A 16,231-nucleotide genomic window follows, 5' to 3' on the forward strand; every position below is an offset into this window, starting at 1 on the left:
TTTTAGAAGTTGAGAGGGCATTTAAGGCCAGGATTCACAGAAAGAACGCCTCGCACACACGCACTGGCAATCATTATCTCCAGGGTCGCTCTGAGGCCGAACCGGGCGCCTGCGGCGGGGCACTGGGCCTGGGAGCCGCGCGAATCCCTCGGGAAGGGCCCCCCCCTCACACGCCAGCCGGCGCCGTGGGCGTGGCCTGCCCGCGGGGGTTTCCGTGCCCGGGGCGTGCCGGGCGGGGGATGTGGGGCGGGGCTTCCGCCAGGAGGGGGCGGGGTTTGCGCGTTGAGTTCTCTGACGGCCCCAGTCAGGGAATTTCAATTTGAAACCCGGCGGAGGGTGGAGGCGGCAGGCGCGGAAGGCCGGTGGCCGGGGCTGAAGCGGGACGCATCCCCGGGGCGAGCAAGCTCGAGAGGGGCGGTGTCCGGGTAAGGAGGCCAGCGGGCTCCGGGGTGGCGGGCGGCGTCCCTTCGGGCTGCAAGCGGGAAGTCGACCCCGGCAGGAAGCCCGGGACGGCTGTCCCAGGCGGGGGAGGGGGCGGCTGTGGGCCCTTCTCCTTCCCCCCCACCCTCCGTCCCCACCCCGGGGTCACGCGCCGGAGCCGCGCCGAGCCGCAACCGAGGTGCGCGGCTCCATCCTTGGCGCGGGGCTCGGCCGCGGCGGCGCCTTGCCCGAGTAGGGCTCGGGGTCGCCGGACACGGGCCCGAGGGGTGCGTGGGCGCTGCGGGAGTCGGGGAAGGCGCTGCGCCGGCTCCACGCGCGCGGCAGCTCGGGCCGACTCGGGCGACCCTCCGCCCCCGCCTCCGCCCCCGCCGGCGCGGGCTGGGAGCTGCGGGCTAGCTCGCACGTTTTCGGCGGCGAGCCTTCCAGCTCCCGACACCAGGCCCTCAACCACTGATGGCTTCCTTTTCTCCTGCGCTGGCGGCTGAGGATGGGAGCAATTTAGGTGCGCTGCAGAGGAAGGACGAGGTGGAGGAAATAGCGGAGCCCGGTTGCGTTGAGGTCGGCGTCTGGGGACCCCCCCATCCTTGATCCCAGACGTCTGCGGGGAACGTTAGCCTTTAAGTGTCCCCAGATGCCAGCCTCTGGCGGGGCCAAGTGTTTTAGTTTTGTTTTTTTGTGGTTTTTTTTTTGGCTTTGGTGAAGTTAGAAGAGCTCTCGCTCACAGTGTGTTATTTTGAGGAGTGGTCTCTGTGTGGAGCCTTTGGTACAAACTGAGGAAGCCCGTCACTAAATCTCTTCATTTCAGTAAATCTCTGTCACCTAACAGCATTCCCTGTTTTTTTTTAAGGTCCCTGGGTGTGTGGTAGGGAAAGTGGGACCTAGGGGAGTTGTGTATATGTTTTCTCCTTTCGGAATCAAGGTTTTCTCTGTTACTTGAACTTTCTAGCATGTGAAATGTCTGGTGAGCAGAGCTGTATGCTCTTGTTATTGAACCCAAACCAACAAAACAACAAAACTTCTGTCCCAGTTTTCTCCATTCATCTTTCTTCAGCCCTTCCTGTTTTTGTAATTCTTTAGTGGGGTATGCTATCTCTGTATTCTTTATAGTACTGAATTGACAGGTTTTTTTTTTAGCCTACCCTGTCAGACATCCCCGTGGGTTTGAGGGAAACTTGATCCGTTTCTTGGCTGTGGGAGATGTGGTTGAGAATTCTCAATATTTGTACAGGTTTTCTGGCGGGGGGGGGGGGGGGAGAGTATAGTACCATTCAGTTTGTTTGCAGACTCCTGCTACGAGAAATCTCTGATTTGCCCTTGGCAGCCACTGATGGGGGCTGCATTGAAATAATCCTGTATCTTGGTAAGGTCCAGAAAGTCTCTCATCAGGCCGCTAGTTTGACAAAACGTCTAAAGAGAGAGGCTGTGTCACCTGTCAGGGATAGGGTGGTCATTTCCACAATTCAGTTTGAGAGCCACTGGCAGACGTCTGTGTGCTTTGGAGGCTGTTGGAGAACTGGAGGAGTAGTAATGGCTTAGAGTAGTGGTGTGGATTTTTGCTAATTTACTCCTATTCTGCTTTCCTCACTTCGCAGGAAGAATTCCCTCTGAAGTCAGTAGTGGTCTCGTGTGCAGACTGACTGCTGAGGACAAGGGGCTGCTCATTAATAGGAGAGGACACTTTCTCTCCTTTGAAAGCACCTCCCCTCCCCCCCGCCCCCCCACAAGAAAGACCTAATCATAACAGTTCTTTAATCGTTTGCCTCTACTAGAAGTAGGACACTGTGTGCAAGAGAGAAAAAAGTATGGGTGGATTGAGCTGTAACACCCCTCAAAGCTCTTGGACTCTAAATTAGATGGGGGTTGTTTAAAAGAATCAAGAGCGGTACCATTATTTAACATTACTTATCTTAATAGATTTTTCAGTGACATGTTTGGTATTTTTGTAAGAAATGTAAACTGCTATGGGATAGTTCAGAATAATTGATTATGGATGTTTAAAGTCAGAATTTTTAAGTCCAATTATAAAGAAGCCCATTTGGAGCTTTTGGGGGAAGAATCTGAATGGATGCCTGCCACCCACCCCAAAATAAGTACAGATAGAAAAGTAAGGAACTCAGAAGTCTTGCTATACCTTGAGAAATGGCTTCAGACATTTTGTTCATCAGTGTTTCCTGTTACATGAGCATCTGGGCCAGGGAGACCCATCCTTAGGTTTGTGAGAACACTAGCCTACCAGCTTAGCTTTGCTGACCTGAGTTGGTGAGGGTGGTGTCTTCTTCTTTTTAATGTAATGTTCTCGTGGTTTACCCTTTCCAAATTACCAGTTCCGAAGATTGGAGTTTAGAAACCTATCCAGTGACCAGAATGTAAGAAATAGATATTTAAAAATCAGAACCACGTCCACGTGGGCTACCCAAACCCATGCTTTCAACTAAAAATACTTACGAAGATGACAAAGCAGTCTTCAACCAAAATATTTATTGGTAAATTTTCTCTGTAACTAGTAATTCTGTCTAGTTATGCTTAACATTTAGTCTGCTCTGAATCACCACCTCATGTTGCTGTGGCTAGTGACCTACAAAGGTTGTGTCTTTGCCATTTTGTTTAGGAATGTGGGGTTCATATTTTATGTAGTTGGGGGTTTGATTTTTGCTTGTTTCCACAATAAAGCCTGGACTTTTTCTTTATTTGAACTGAGGTAGGTGTGGATCGACATTTTTAAAATATAAATTGCTAGTTGTTTTTTTAAGTAAGGCAGCAGAAGTTTTTAGAGATCAATACCAGCAACTGGCATGTTGCCTTTCTGAAGTCTGTATTGTTTGTTAGAGAAAACAAAGGAAATGTGCCTATCTCCTCAGCTCCACCTCTGTTTAGAAACAGTTCCAGTGGACTTGCTTGCTGTTTTTTCCAGATTGGAGTTGCTGTACCTAACCACTGGGTACTCTTAGTAGATTTAAATACCTCCAGTAAGTGTTTATTCTGGCTTCCATAGTCAGCAAGGACTAGCCAACCCTAATTTACTGCTCTTTTATAGAATCTTGGAATAAACCTCAGGGCTGAACTTTTAGCAGTCAGCAAATCTAGTCTTAGCCCCCTCCCTTCTCCCCTCCACACAGACTTTTCTGCTTCTTTAGAAGATCCCAGTAAATAGGGAATTTGTATGTGATTCCTTCACAGATTGCAGACAGAGCATCCTTTGGGAAGGCCATGTTTTGGCATGAAGCAGTAACTTGATATTCATAAGATTTCTATCATTTGTCTGTCTGGGAAGTGTCCCAAACTAAAATCTAAGATGGAATGACTGCTTTGTGTCATAGGGATATGGCCAGCACAGTACGTATTAGTAGTGTGGTTGCTTAGAAGTCATTAAAAAAATACTGTCTCCAATATATCTGGAAACAATTGACCATTTGGGGTAGGTTTTTTCTGTAAAGTGTGTGTATTTGTGTGAGGTAGAAGGGAATATACACATAACACAACACACATTTTACATGTATGTGTTAGATGGGGAACCTTTATATTATACACACTAGTTGAAATATTAATTCACTGTCCTTTTTGCATATTTTTTAAAGGTTTATTTTATTTCGTGTGTGTGATTATTTTACCTGTGTATATGTATGTGTGCCATGTGAGTGCCTAATGCTCACACAGGCCAAAAGAGGGTCCTGGTTCTATTGGCACTGTAGTTGCAGGTGGTTGTTAAGATCTGCAGGAGCTGGAAATCAAACCTCGATCCTCTACAAGAGCAGCAAGTGCTCTTCACTGCTGAACCATCTCACCAGCCTTGAGAGTATTTAAAAAACAAAACAAAACACAGGGTCTGCAGCGGTTTGGTGGCACGTGCCATCCATCCCAGCACTCGGAAGGCAGAGGCAGGCGGATTGCTCTGCGCTCAAGGCCAGCCTGGTGCACATTGTGAATTCTAGGACAGCCAAGGCTACATAGAAAGGCCCTGTCTCTACCAAACAGAACAAAAAAGATAATTTAAACAAACAACAAAAACCTAGAGTCTCTTATGTTCAGCAAGTCCGGTTTTATCCCATGCTTTTTCAGACCCAGGCCAGCTGGCCTTGGTGAGTTCCTGATAGAACATCCCCATTGTCTCAGTGTGTGGGTGCACCCCTCGCGGTCCTGAGTTCCTTGCTCGTGCTCTGTCTCCTGCTCTTGATTTGGACCTTGAGATTTCAGTCCGGTGTACCGGACTTGCTGAACATAATGGACAATGAGGACTACTGAGAACTCAAGAACAATGGCAATGGGTTTTTGATCCTACTGCACGTACTGGCTTTGTGGGAGCCTAGGCAGTTTGGATGCTCACCTTACTAGACCTGGATGGAGGTGGGTGGTCCTTGGACTTCCCGCAGGGCAGGGAACCCGGATTACTCTTAGGGATGATGAGGGAGGGGGACTTGATGGGGAGGGGGAGGGGGAGGGAAATGAGAGGTGGTGGCGGGGAGAAGGCAGAAATCTTTAATAAATAATAAAAAAAAAAAAACCTAGAGTCTCGTCCAGTTCAGGATGGTATTGAACCTACTAGGTGGCTAAGGTTAGCTTTGAACTCCTTGTCTCCATCTCTTAAGTGGTGGCATTCCTTGAAAGCTTGGGTTGACTTGATAGAAATTGGTCATAGCTTAGGGAGAAACAACATGTAAATAACAAAGAGAACTTGCTTTAAAAAAAAAAATCTCTGTATATAGTTTCCCCTTGTTATGATTGGCTTTGGATCTGTTTAAGTTTTTTTTGATTGGTGTTTTCCATGTCTAGAATAGTAAATCATCTATACAATATACACTGTTTTCCTGGTTTGAGGAATAGCATTTATTTTAACAAGAGTTTTTCTGGAAAAAAATGAGGTTTTTTTTTTTTAATTTTTCTATCAGTACATTCATATTCTTGTTTTTTCCCCCCTCAAGATGGACTAGAGTTAATTTCATATTCTCAGTACTGTTAAGTATGTTTCACTCACTTTTTTTTTTATTTTTTAGCATGTTTTTCATTTAGCATTCTTTATGTGGCTTAAAACATGGCATGTAAGAGGAGGCAAAATAGAGAAAAAAATGGCAGATAGCCATCTTTTTCAAACCCTAAATTTAGGTTTCCATATCTCTGGATGCACTTTGGAGCTGAACCCATCAGACTTAACGACAGTGCTGAGTTTGCTCAGTTTTGTAGAGTCACTAGTGTTTAACCAGTATTCATTTCATTAGTTTGAAGACATTCAAATGTGATTTATATTTTGCCATTGTTCTTTGTTTTCCCCTTCTTTTTTCCAAAGAGGCTACTTCTTAAGACACACACACACACTGACCCTAAACTTGGTCAGAAGGAAACTTTGACATTTCTTAATTCACACTCTTGCCCTGAGGACACAGAGAAGGTTAGTGAGAATGTGTTGTTTGGAGTATGCTTCAGACTCCAACAAGTCAAGAAGTTAGGTTATGTTTGGGTGAATGAGTTCATGAAAGAGGTTGCCATGAGAGGTGAGGGGCACGTGGAGAAAGGTAAAATACGGATATGAGATTATTTGGTGGGGTGACAGAAAAAGTTTCAAATTGCTGATCTACTTGTGTCCTTATTTTCTAGGTAACAGTTAGGATATGAGATAAGGTTTCTGACCTTGAACTTGGAGTGGTGGAGGACCTTGAGCACCCGTTACTGGGTGCTGGGGATTGAACCCAGGGCTGCTCTGTAGCAGCAGAGCAGTGTCCCCAGACCTACTTCTTAAATGTCAGATTAGGGAATCAAAGTCTTCCGAGACATCCTGTTCCCTCTCTGTTATGCTATTGTACTTCGGTCACTTATTTTTTTTCCTCCCCTGCTTGATTGTGCTTACTTCCTTTCCACTGAATTCTTTAGGTGATCCCTTTTGTGCCGTTGTCAAGGTGAAACTGAATTCTGATAGACAATCTTAGCTGCTTACATTCTTACCTGTGAGCTTAATGCCTGCCTTTATTTCCTTAGAAATTTCCCATGGTAGAGTTGTTGACTAGAGAGGGTCACTAACAAGTTTGTGCTGTTTGGTGTTGGCTAGGCTGCCACTCTGCCAGGGACTTTGAGTAAAGAATTTCACAGAGGTGTTTCTTTAATGGTGATTGTGTGTGTGTGTGTGTGTGCGCGCGTGCGTGCGTGTGTGTGTAAAAATCTTATGGAGTGATATGAGATTAGATGAGCCGGTGTCTATAAAATGCTTCACATAGTGCCTGGCATCTGTGAGAATTGTTAGGTTATGAAAAGACCCAGTGGGTTGCATGTGATTTTGTGGTAAGCACATTTTTTTGCAGTAGTCAGGAACCAGTTATCTGTGTGGAAATGAAGTCTGATATGAGACTAGAATTTCCTATGGCTGAAATGCCTTTTAAAAACTATTTTTAGTACGGTATCTTTAGCATTTTTGAACTTTTACAAAATTATTGACTTAAAAAAATGGACAAGATTAAGTAATGCACAAAGTGGTAAGTATGTAGTAAAACTCTTGGGATCTGGTTTCAACAATTCAGGGAGAATGTGGTCTTTTTGTAGTGTTGCCATAGGTGACGGATCCTGACTATAAAATGTTTGCATATGCTGTGTTACGACATCTTTTCCCTGTAGTTGGAGTTCACTTGTAACAGGGCTCATAGTAAGGGGCTGTTTTACTGATTGTTTAAACTCTGGCAAACAACACAGTAAAATGTAACCTTTATAAATCCAATACATTGTTTTATGTGTGAAATATACCTGCAGGCATATATTTCCTCAGTATAGCGTTTAATTTTAATCTAATATAAATACTTTTATTTTGGGTAGGAAACTTGGAGGGTGGTGGCAACCCTGGATCCATACTCCTCTGGCTGGATTGTCAGCCAGACAGGGTTGCATTGTATTTTACGCTAATTCTTTCTTGTCTCGGGTCCCTCCATTTCTTTTTTATTTTACCCCTAAACCAGTGGTTCTCAGCTTTTCTAATGCCCTCACCCTTTGATACAGTTCCTCATGTGTGGTGACCCCAGCCATAAAATTATTTCCTTGCTACTTCACAGTAGTAAATCTGTGAACTGTAGTGTAAATATCTAATATGCAGGGTGTGTGGGGCAGGACCCACAGATTGTGAACCAGTGCTCTAGACCATTTTCTTCCCGTGCGCTGGGTGAACTGAACACTAAGTTTATTCTCCATTTATTGAATAGCAGTTGAAAAGTGGAAACCGCCTGGGTCAGTGTGAACGAAAAGTTGCTGTTGCTTGCAGTACGGCTTTCCTCCTTGGGCCAGCAGTCATTCTTGCCTTTCCCTTTGTGACCATAACTTTTGGGTCATCACCAGGGTCATGATGGACGTGTTCTCCCACTGCTTTGACTCTAGACTTCCTCATTTACTGTTAAGCAGTTGCTTCATTATCTAAAGCCTAGTTTTAAACTCCCAGAGCCCGCAGCTGGGCCTGATTTCTGTATTGTTTTTTCAGCATGATGTTGTTCATTTCATCCTTTCTGTTTCATTATGCATCATCCTATCAGGACAGACTCAAGTTGTAAAGTCCTAGGGATTTTGAAGAAAGGAAAGGAAAATGGAAGCTTTTATTGGCAAGCAGTATTGATAGACCTTTTATATGCTGAGAAAGAATGGAGTTTGAGGACTCACAGAAGGTAGAGAAGTGTGTATACCATGTGAAAATGGTCACCAAACAAGTCTGACCACCTCTTGCATCTCTGGGCACAGTGAGCTAATCTTGGTTGTTTGGTCATTTTGATCGTTACCAGATGTCACAATTGTATTTTCCTTTTTTTTCAGTTTTAGATGATAAGCACTCTTTTGTAACCTTAATTGGACACCATCATTATGCTAAACATTTCTCAAAGTCACAGGGTTGTTCATTTTTATTTATGTTCATGATTGGTGTGTGTGCACGCCTGAATGTTAGTGTGTTCACAGTGCTTGTGGTTGTCTTTGGAGGTCAGAAGAGGTTGTAAGAGTCCCCTGGAACTGCAGTTCCATATTGTGAGCTGCCTAATTTAGGCACGTGTGGTCCAAACTGAGGTGCTCTGCAAGAGCAGTAAGTTTTCTTAGCTGCTGAGCCGTCTCTCCAGCTGCTTTGATTTCTTTTTTTTTTTTTTGTTTTTTTTGTTTTTTTTTTTTTGTTTTTTCGAGACAGGATTTCTCTGGTTTTGGAGCCTGTCCTGGAACTAACTCTTGTAGACCAGGCTGATCTCGAACTCACAGAGATCCGCCTGCCTCTGCCTCCCAAGTGCTGGGATTAAAGGCGTGCGCCACCACCGCCCGGCTGCTTTGATTTCTTAATCAGCGTGCCCAAGTTTTAAGTGGGAGGCCTTGAGACAGGGTCTCAATGTGTAGCCCGCATGGAGTTCAAACTCATTTTGTAGTTCAGTCTCAAACTCTTTTATGTAGCCTAAGTTGTCTTTAACTTGTAATCTTCCTGCCTCAGCTTCCTGAGTGTTGAGATTATAGGTATATACCTACTGTGCTCAACTAGTCAAGTGTCAATTTAATCAATGTCATTTTTTATTTCTTTTTTTAAAAAAAGATTTATTTATTAATTATGTATACACCATTCTACCTCCGTGTATGCCCACACGCCAGAGGAGGGCGCCAGATCTCATTACAGATGGTTGTGAGCCACTATGTGGTTGCTGGGAATTGAACTCAGGACCTCTGGAAGAGCAGCCAGTGCTTTTAACCACTGAGACATCTCTCTAGCCCTCAATGTCATTTTTTAAGTTTTTTATCTTATTTTTTTATTTTACGTGTATGAATGTCCGCCTCAATGCATGTCTGCCTGGTTCTTGTGGAGGCCAGAAGAGGATGTTGGATTCCCTGGAACCAGAGTTGTAGACAGTTGTGAGGTACCATGGGTGCTGGGAATGGAACCTAGGTTCTCTCCAAGAGTAGCAAATGCTCTTAACCATTAAGCTGTCTCTCTATTCTCCCATGTGCCAATAATTGAAAAGTTTTCTTTGGATCAAGATCCAATTAAGATTTGTACATACAGTTCATTGATATGTCTATCTGCCTCTTGCATGAACCATGGCACACCTGTGGCCATTAGAGGACAATTTATGGGAATGAATTCTTTGTGGGTTTCAGGGGTTGAATTCAGGTCCTCAGACTTGGTTGCAGACACTTTTACCCCCTAAGCTGCTTTCCTGGCCAATATCTTCTGGGGCTGTCATAGAATAGACAAGTTTGTTTGGTCTTATGGGCTGTCTTCTTTTTTCTTTTCTTGGTTCCATTAATAGTAACCAAGGGCAGAAGCATCCACAATCAGTGGCATGTTAGAAAAGAGAGAGTGAAGGAAGTTCTAGAAAAACTAAACCAGAAAATAAGAAGGCTGTTTTGGACTGTATTTATACAGGTTCATATCCTTAATCCTTTGGAATAGCTGGTATGCAGTTCATTTCACAGAGAAGATCAGGCTTGAGGATTGAACGAGTTATTCAATTCACTCCGTGTACATGTTGGCCGAATGTTAGTTTTATACAACAGGGCCAGTAAGTTATTTGATGCTGTTCTTAAGAACTGGACTTCATCATGGAGCCTGTTGGCATCTTCATCTGTTTTTTGGAGGAGATAGGCTTGCTTTTGTGGCTGGTTTTGTGCCCCTCATTTCTTCCCGAAGGTGTGATCTTGAAGCTCTGAGTATCGAGTATAGCACGACCGAGCACTACTCTGGATTGTGTGGTTTTTACTCTTCCTGTGATTGAACCCAGGGCTGCATGCTTGCCAAGCACACCACAGAGCTACACTTCCATACTCAAGTGGGGAATGACCTTCATCTTGCCTTTCATGTGATGCTCCTCATCTGTTTTTCCAGCATTAGCAAAATGTGCCAGAGTTTAAAACATAAAAATAAAGTGTGACTTTCTGCCCTTCCCAACTAGCTTTTCCTTTCATGTGGTTTTACACTTTTTGCTATTTAACTTACAGTGGACATGGCACTCCCTGGAGTACTTTCGCATGCTTTAGGAATACAGGGAAACAGCAGGCAGACCAGTGCTAAGTCTTCCTGACAGCTTTCAGCTCCCTAGAGGCCACGACTTTCAATACTTCTGATCTTGTTTTCTGGTGTGTTTGGTCTCTAAGTAACACAATTTTCTTGTTTTTTGAGTTTTGAAAAAAATGATGAAATACTTTTCATTTTATTATTTGTTAAAGGCTTGTGTATTTTTTAAAGGGACAGGACATGCTGGAAGTCAAGAATTTGGTTTCACAGACATTTAATAGCCACTGTCTGGTGTCCTCGGTTCATGTGGAGGTATTTTTGTGCATGAGTAGTTGCTTCAGTTGATGCTTCATTGCTGGAGCAGCGGTCTTGCTGCTGTCTCGCCACTCCAGTTTCTTGCACATATAAATAATAGACCTATTTGCTTTACATTTTGATTAGAGTTAGCTTGTGTTAATCTGTTTTCATACAGATCCGCACTCTTTCCATGCTTCAACTTAGATGAACCATGTAAAGTGCTTTGATTATACTTTAAAAATACTTTCTCTAAACAATCTATTATATTTTATCCTGAAGATTTTGTTTTTGTCTCGTTTGTTTGGTTTTCTTGATATCAGCTATTCTGGAAGCTATAAAATTCCTGAAGTTGGGGCTGGAGAGATGGCTCAGAGGTTAAGAGCACTGATTTCTCTTCTAGAGGTTCTGAGTTCAATTCGCAGCAACCAGATGGTGGCTTACAACCATCTATGATGAGATCTGGTACCCTCTTCTGGTGTGCAGGCATAACATTATGCATAATAAAATTAAAAAGTTAAAAATATTCCTGAAGTAGACTCAAAAATAATTTTTGATTTCCGTCTGAGATTTGTATGTGTGTGTGCAGGTGTACATACATATGCGCATGTGGATGAGGTCACTGTCTTTACTGTCAGTGTGTATATTAGACTGGACTGGACAGGGAGCTCCAGGGACCCACCTTTCTCCCAGTGCTGGCTGGGATTGTAAGTAGTTGTCACCAGATGTGTGCTGGGGATTGAATTTAGATCCTCAGGCTTGCAAAGCAAGCTCTTAACTGATGTCTCTTTCCCTTCTGTGATCCTTTCTGGGCTTTTTATTTCTGGAACCTCTGTATTTTGGGTTCTGTGTCTTCTGTGCTTTATATCTGTTTCTTGATTTAACTCTGAGTTCACAGGAAATTATGTAGCAGTTGTTCAAGAAGGTGCAAGCGTGAGAGAGGTCAGTTTAAGACGCTGTGTGTCATAAAGTACTCTTCCATTTTCAGTTGGCGGCTTTTACGTTTGGCTTGTATAGGTTTCCAGGCTGGAGATTGCTTTCCCACAAAGCCTGAAGGCTTATTTTGCGGCCCTTTGAAGTCTGTATTAACTGTGTTATACCTCAGGCCCTCAGAGGTACCTGGAACCTACAGGCCTAAGGTGCATGGGACTTCAGCTGTTAGTTCCTTTTGGGTTTCCCCAAAGCAGTAATTCAGGTTACAGTTTCTAAGTCAGACGTTTTGCACATTTGCTTTCCATTTCCCACTGTTCTGTTTGCTTATCTTTTCTTATGCTCCCCCCCCCCAGTTTGTTTTGCCCCGCTGGCCTTGAACTCTTAGTGGTTCTCCTGCCTCAGGCTCCTGAGATTACTGCCCAAACCTAGCTTTCCCTCTTTTTTTTTGTTTTTTTTGTTTTTTCGAGACAGGGTTTCTCTGTAGTTTTTGGTGCCTGTCCTGGAACTAGCTCTTGTAGACCAGGCTGGTCTCGAACTCACAGAGATCCGCCTGCCTCTGCCTCCCGAGTGCTGGGATTAAAGGCGTGCGCCACTACCGCCCGGCCTTCCCTCTTGTTTTTAACATTAGTTTTCTTTTACTTTTATTTCTTAAAAAAGAAAACAAACTGTCTTTTTTCATTTTACATAGCAATTCCAGTTCCCACTCCCTTCCCTCCTCCCATTCCCTCCACCTGGTAAGAGAGGATAAAGCACATAGTTTTGGGTAAGGTCCAAGGCCATCCCTACTACCTCTAGCCTGAGCAAGGCATCCATCCAAAGAGAATAGGATCCCAAAAAGCTAGCACAAGCAGTACGGACAAATCCTGGTGCCACTGTCAGTGGCCCGCAGTCTGCCCCAGCCATACAACTGTCACCCACACTCACAGGGTCTCGTTTGGTCCTGTGCTGGTTCCTTCCCTGTCCAGCCAGAGTTGGTGAGCTCCCATTAGCTCAGATAAGCTGTTTCAGTGGGTGTCCTCATCATGGTCTTGATCTCTTTGCTCATATTCTCACTCCTCCTACTCTTCAACTGGACTTTGGGAGCTCAGCCCAGTGCTTTGCTGTGGGTCTCTGCCTCTGTTTCCATCAGTTGCTGGATGAAGGATCTTTGATGATATCTAAGATATTCATCAATCTGGCTACAGGGCAAGGCTAGTTCAGGCACCCTCTCAGCACAGACACTGAGAGCAGCAATAAATAAATGGGACCTCTTGAAACTGAGAAGCTTCTGTAAAGCAAAGGACAGCCAATAAGACAAAAAGGCAGTCTAGTGATTGAGAAAAGATCTTTACCAACCTCACATCAGACAGAGGATTGATCTCTAAAATATATAAAGAACTCACGAAATTAGACATCAAAATTTGAAATAATCAGTTAAAAAATGGGGTACAGAAATAAACAGAGGATACTCAAGAATCTCAAATGGCTGAAAGACACATCCTTAGCCATCAGGGAAATGCAAATCAAAAGGACTCTGAGATACCATCTTAACACTAGTCAGAATGGCTAAGATTAAAAAAAAACACCAATGATAGCTTATGCCTGAGAGGATATGGAGTAAGGGGAACACTCCTCCATTGCTCGTGGGAATGCAAACTTGTACAACCACTTTGGAAATTAGTATTGCAGTTTCTCAGAAAATTGGGAATCAACCTACCTCAGGACCCAGCAATATATACCCAAAGGATGCTCAATCATACTACAAGGACATTTGTTCAACTATGTTCGTAGCAACATTATTTGTAATAACCAGAACCTGGAAACAACCTAGATGAAGACTGGATAAAGAAAATGTGATACATTTACACAATGGAGTACTACTCAGTGATAAAAAACAATGACATCTCGAAATTTGCATGCAAATAGATGGAACTAGAAAAAAAAAAACATCCTGAGTGAGGTAACCCAGACCCAGAAAGATGATATGGTATGTCCATACTCATAAGTGGTTACTAGCTATAATGCAAAGGATAACGAACCTATAGTCCATGACCCTAGAGAAGTAACAAGGTGAATCCTAAGAAAAACATATATAGATCCACCTGGAAAGGGGAAAGAGACAAGATCTCCTGACAAAATTGGAAGCATGGTGGTTGGGGGAGAAGGGAGAGCAGAAGTGGTATAATTTGAATATATTATATTCAAATATTCAGAGTGGGAGAGAGGAGAGTGGGGAGGAGAACTGGAGGGAAGGGATAGTCGAGATGGGGAAGGACGGAGATGAGAGCAAGGAAAGAGATATTTTGATTGAGGGAGCCATTATGAGGATAGCAAGAAACCTGGCACTAGAGAATTTCCCAGGAATCCACAAGGATGACCCCAGCTAGTTTTATTTTTAAGGAAGTAGAAATTAACTTATGTTCAATTGTCTGGATTTATGGTTTTGTGTTTGTTAAAAATAAAATTTAGAGGATTATTGTGGTACTTAACACAAACGTATTGCAGCCATAATAAAACTATTTCTTTTTCTATCCATTTGCTGACTCTATGTGTAAAAGCACATAGAAACATCAGGTAAATGAGTCAATAGAGTTGCAGGACTGATTGAACAGAAGAGCACTTCTTAGAAGAGGTCAGGACACTCATTTATACCATACAGGTATGTTTCCTGTGGTAGTTCAAGGATTAGTTTGATATAAACTATTTATATATGATATAATTATATATCTGAAGGAAATTTAACAAAACACAGTAGCCACAGATTTAGTGAATATATACCTTTCAGAAATGAGTCTTATTTTAGAATAGTAAATTCTTAATTTGCCTGTCTTTAAACGGACACATAATGCCGTATATAAATCTGAATTTTATCTGGGCATTAGAACAGCTGTACTGCAAAATGAAAAATCTTCATTGCTAGGTAAGGTGTAATTAGGAGGAGGTTTTTAAGTAATGTGAATATGGATGTTAAGGATGTTTGTGAGTGGATTTTGGAGATGTTGAGGTGTAAAAGGGATCCTGAGTAAAGTTGTAGAGTAGGAGTGTCTGTATGGTCCAGCCGTCTAGGAAGAAGAGCTAATAGCTGCAAGTGTGTGGTTCATGGTAAGTTGCCCAGTGGGTGTTGAGGTTTATAAATAAATTTAGAGCCTATGTTCTGTATCAGAGAAGATATTGCAAGGGTCTCATAACATGGCCAAAGTATCTCAAGTGCTGTTGCCATATCCTGTAGTTGACTTCCTTCTGTAGATGGAGATGTTTCTTAATGCCATTATCCCACAGCCTATCTCTTCATGTGACATCTAGAATCCTCCTGAGACATGCTATCTCAAACACATTCAGCCACTGTTCTGAGGAGCGTTTTATTGTCCAGTTTTCATAGTTGTAAAGAAGACAGCTCAAGAGCAGGGTCTCATATACTTGTCATTTTGTTACTGTTATGTCTCTTGCTGACCAAACTTTTCCTAGTGCCTGGAATGCAGCCCTCGCTCCCCTATCTGCCTATTGACGTCTGAAATAGTTCCCTCCTTTGAACTGAGGTTTCCTCCCAGATAGACAAAGCTGACTGTTTGCTTGAGGTTCTGATTCTTTAATACACTGTTAAAATCCTTGTGAGCCCTTCCCATGTGTTATATCTCAGTCTTCTCGATGTTTACTTTCATGCCAAGGGTTTCATTTACTTATTTCCATCACTCTATTTACCATGGCCTGCAACTCATTTGGACTTTCAGCAAGTAGTGCTGTGTCATTGGCGAAATACAAGTTTTGATTTGCACACCACCTATCTGCATGCCTATCTGATGTGAATATATGTTTTATTACCATTGGTTAATAAAGAAGCTGTTTTGGCCAATGTCTTAGCAGAGTACAGCCAGGCTGGAAATCTGAACAGAGATATACAGAGAGATCAGGCAGAGTCACAGAGACGCCATGTAACTGCTAAAGGAGACAGGTGCTGGAACCTTGCCTGATAGGCCACAACCTCATGGCGATACACAGAATAATAGAAATAGGGTAATTTAAGATGTAAGAGCTAGCCAGGAGTGCACCTAAGTCATTGGCCAAGCAGTGTTGTGATTAATATAGTTTCTGTGTAATTATTTGGGTCTGGGCAGCTGGGGAAAGAACAAGCAGTCTTTGGTTACACCTATCTCCGCATCCTCCAGGCCTGTTGTGATTATTAATTCCAAGAATATATTAAAGAGTAGTAGTGAGAGGACGCATCCCTGCAACACTCCTACAATTATTTTAAACTGTTCACTTAGTTCTCCACAGACTTTGACCTGATGCAAAGGTATCTTTATACTTGAAATGAGCAGCTCGGTTTTCTGGAAACCTGGGGAATTTAGTACATGGGTAGAAAGAGGTCCAGCAGGTCGACAAAGGCTACCTCACACAAAGGAAGAGTCCTGGTCAATTGTCCTCACCAACTCAGACCATGAAACCCTTGCAGCTTTTACTTCATTGCTATTAAGCCTAACGAGGAAGTGGATGCACATTTTAAAGTGACTTAAAGACAAACATTAAATATTTAATACAGGATTTAGGAAAATTTTAAAAGGTGCACAAATTACTGAAGTTAGAAATGCATCACAGGGCTGGGTATATAGCCCAATGGTAGAGCATTTGTCTAGTGAAACCCTTGGTTCTGTT

General features: G+C 43.1%; 1 protein-coding gene across 2 annotated transcripts in view; it reads left to right on the forward strand.

Moving 5' to 3' along the window:
* The first annotated feature begins 291 nt into the window (after positions 1 to 291).
* Positions 292 to 16,231, forward strand: part of Epb41l2 (erythrocyte membrane protein band 4.1 like 2) — a 179,767-nt gene continuing 163,827 nt past the window's right edge. The window contains exon 1 of one of the 2 annotated variants that reach the window (XM_057761995.1): positions 292 to 425. The gene's annotated coding sequence lies outside the window, so the exon portion shown is untranslated. Of the gene's footprint in view, positions 426 to 925; positions 944 to 16,231 lie in introns of those variants that run through there. The other variant, XM_057761999.1, reaches the window with a different exon arrangement.

Source organism: Chionomys nivalis, chromosome 2 (genome assembly GCF_950005125.1).
Source record: "Chionomys nivalis chromosome 2, mChiNiv1.1, whole genome shotgun sequence".
Taxonomy (NCBI): domain Eukaryota; kingdom Metazoa; phylum Chordata; class Mammalia; order Rodentia; family Cricetidae; genus Chionomys; species Chionomys nivalis.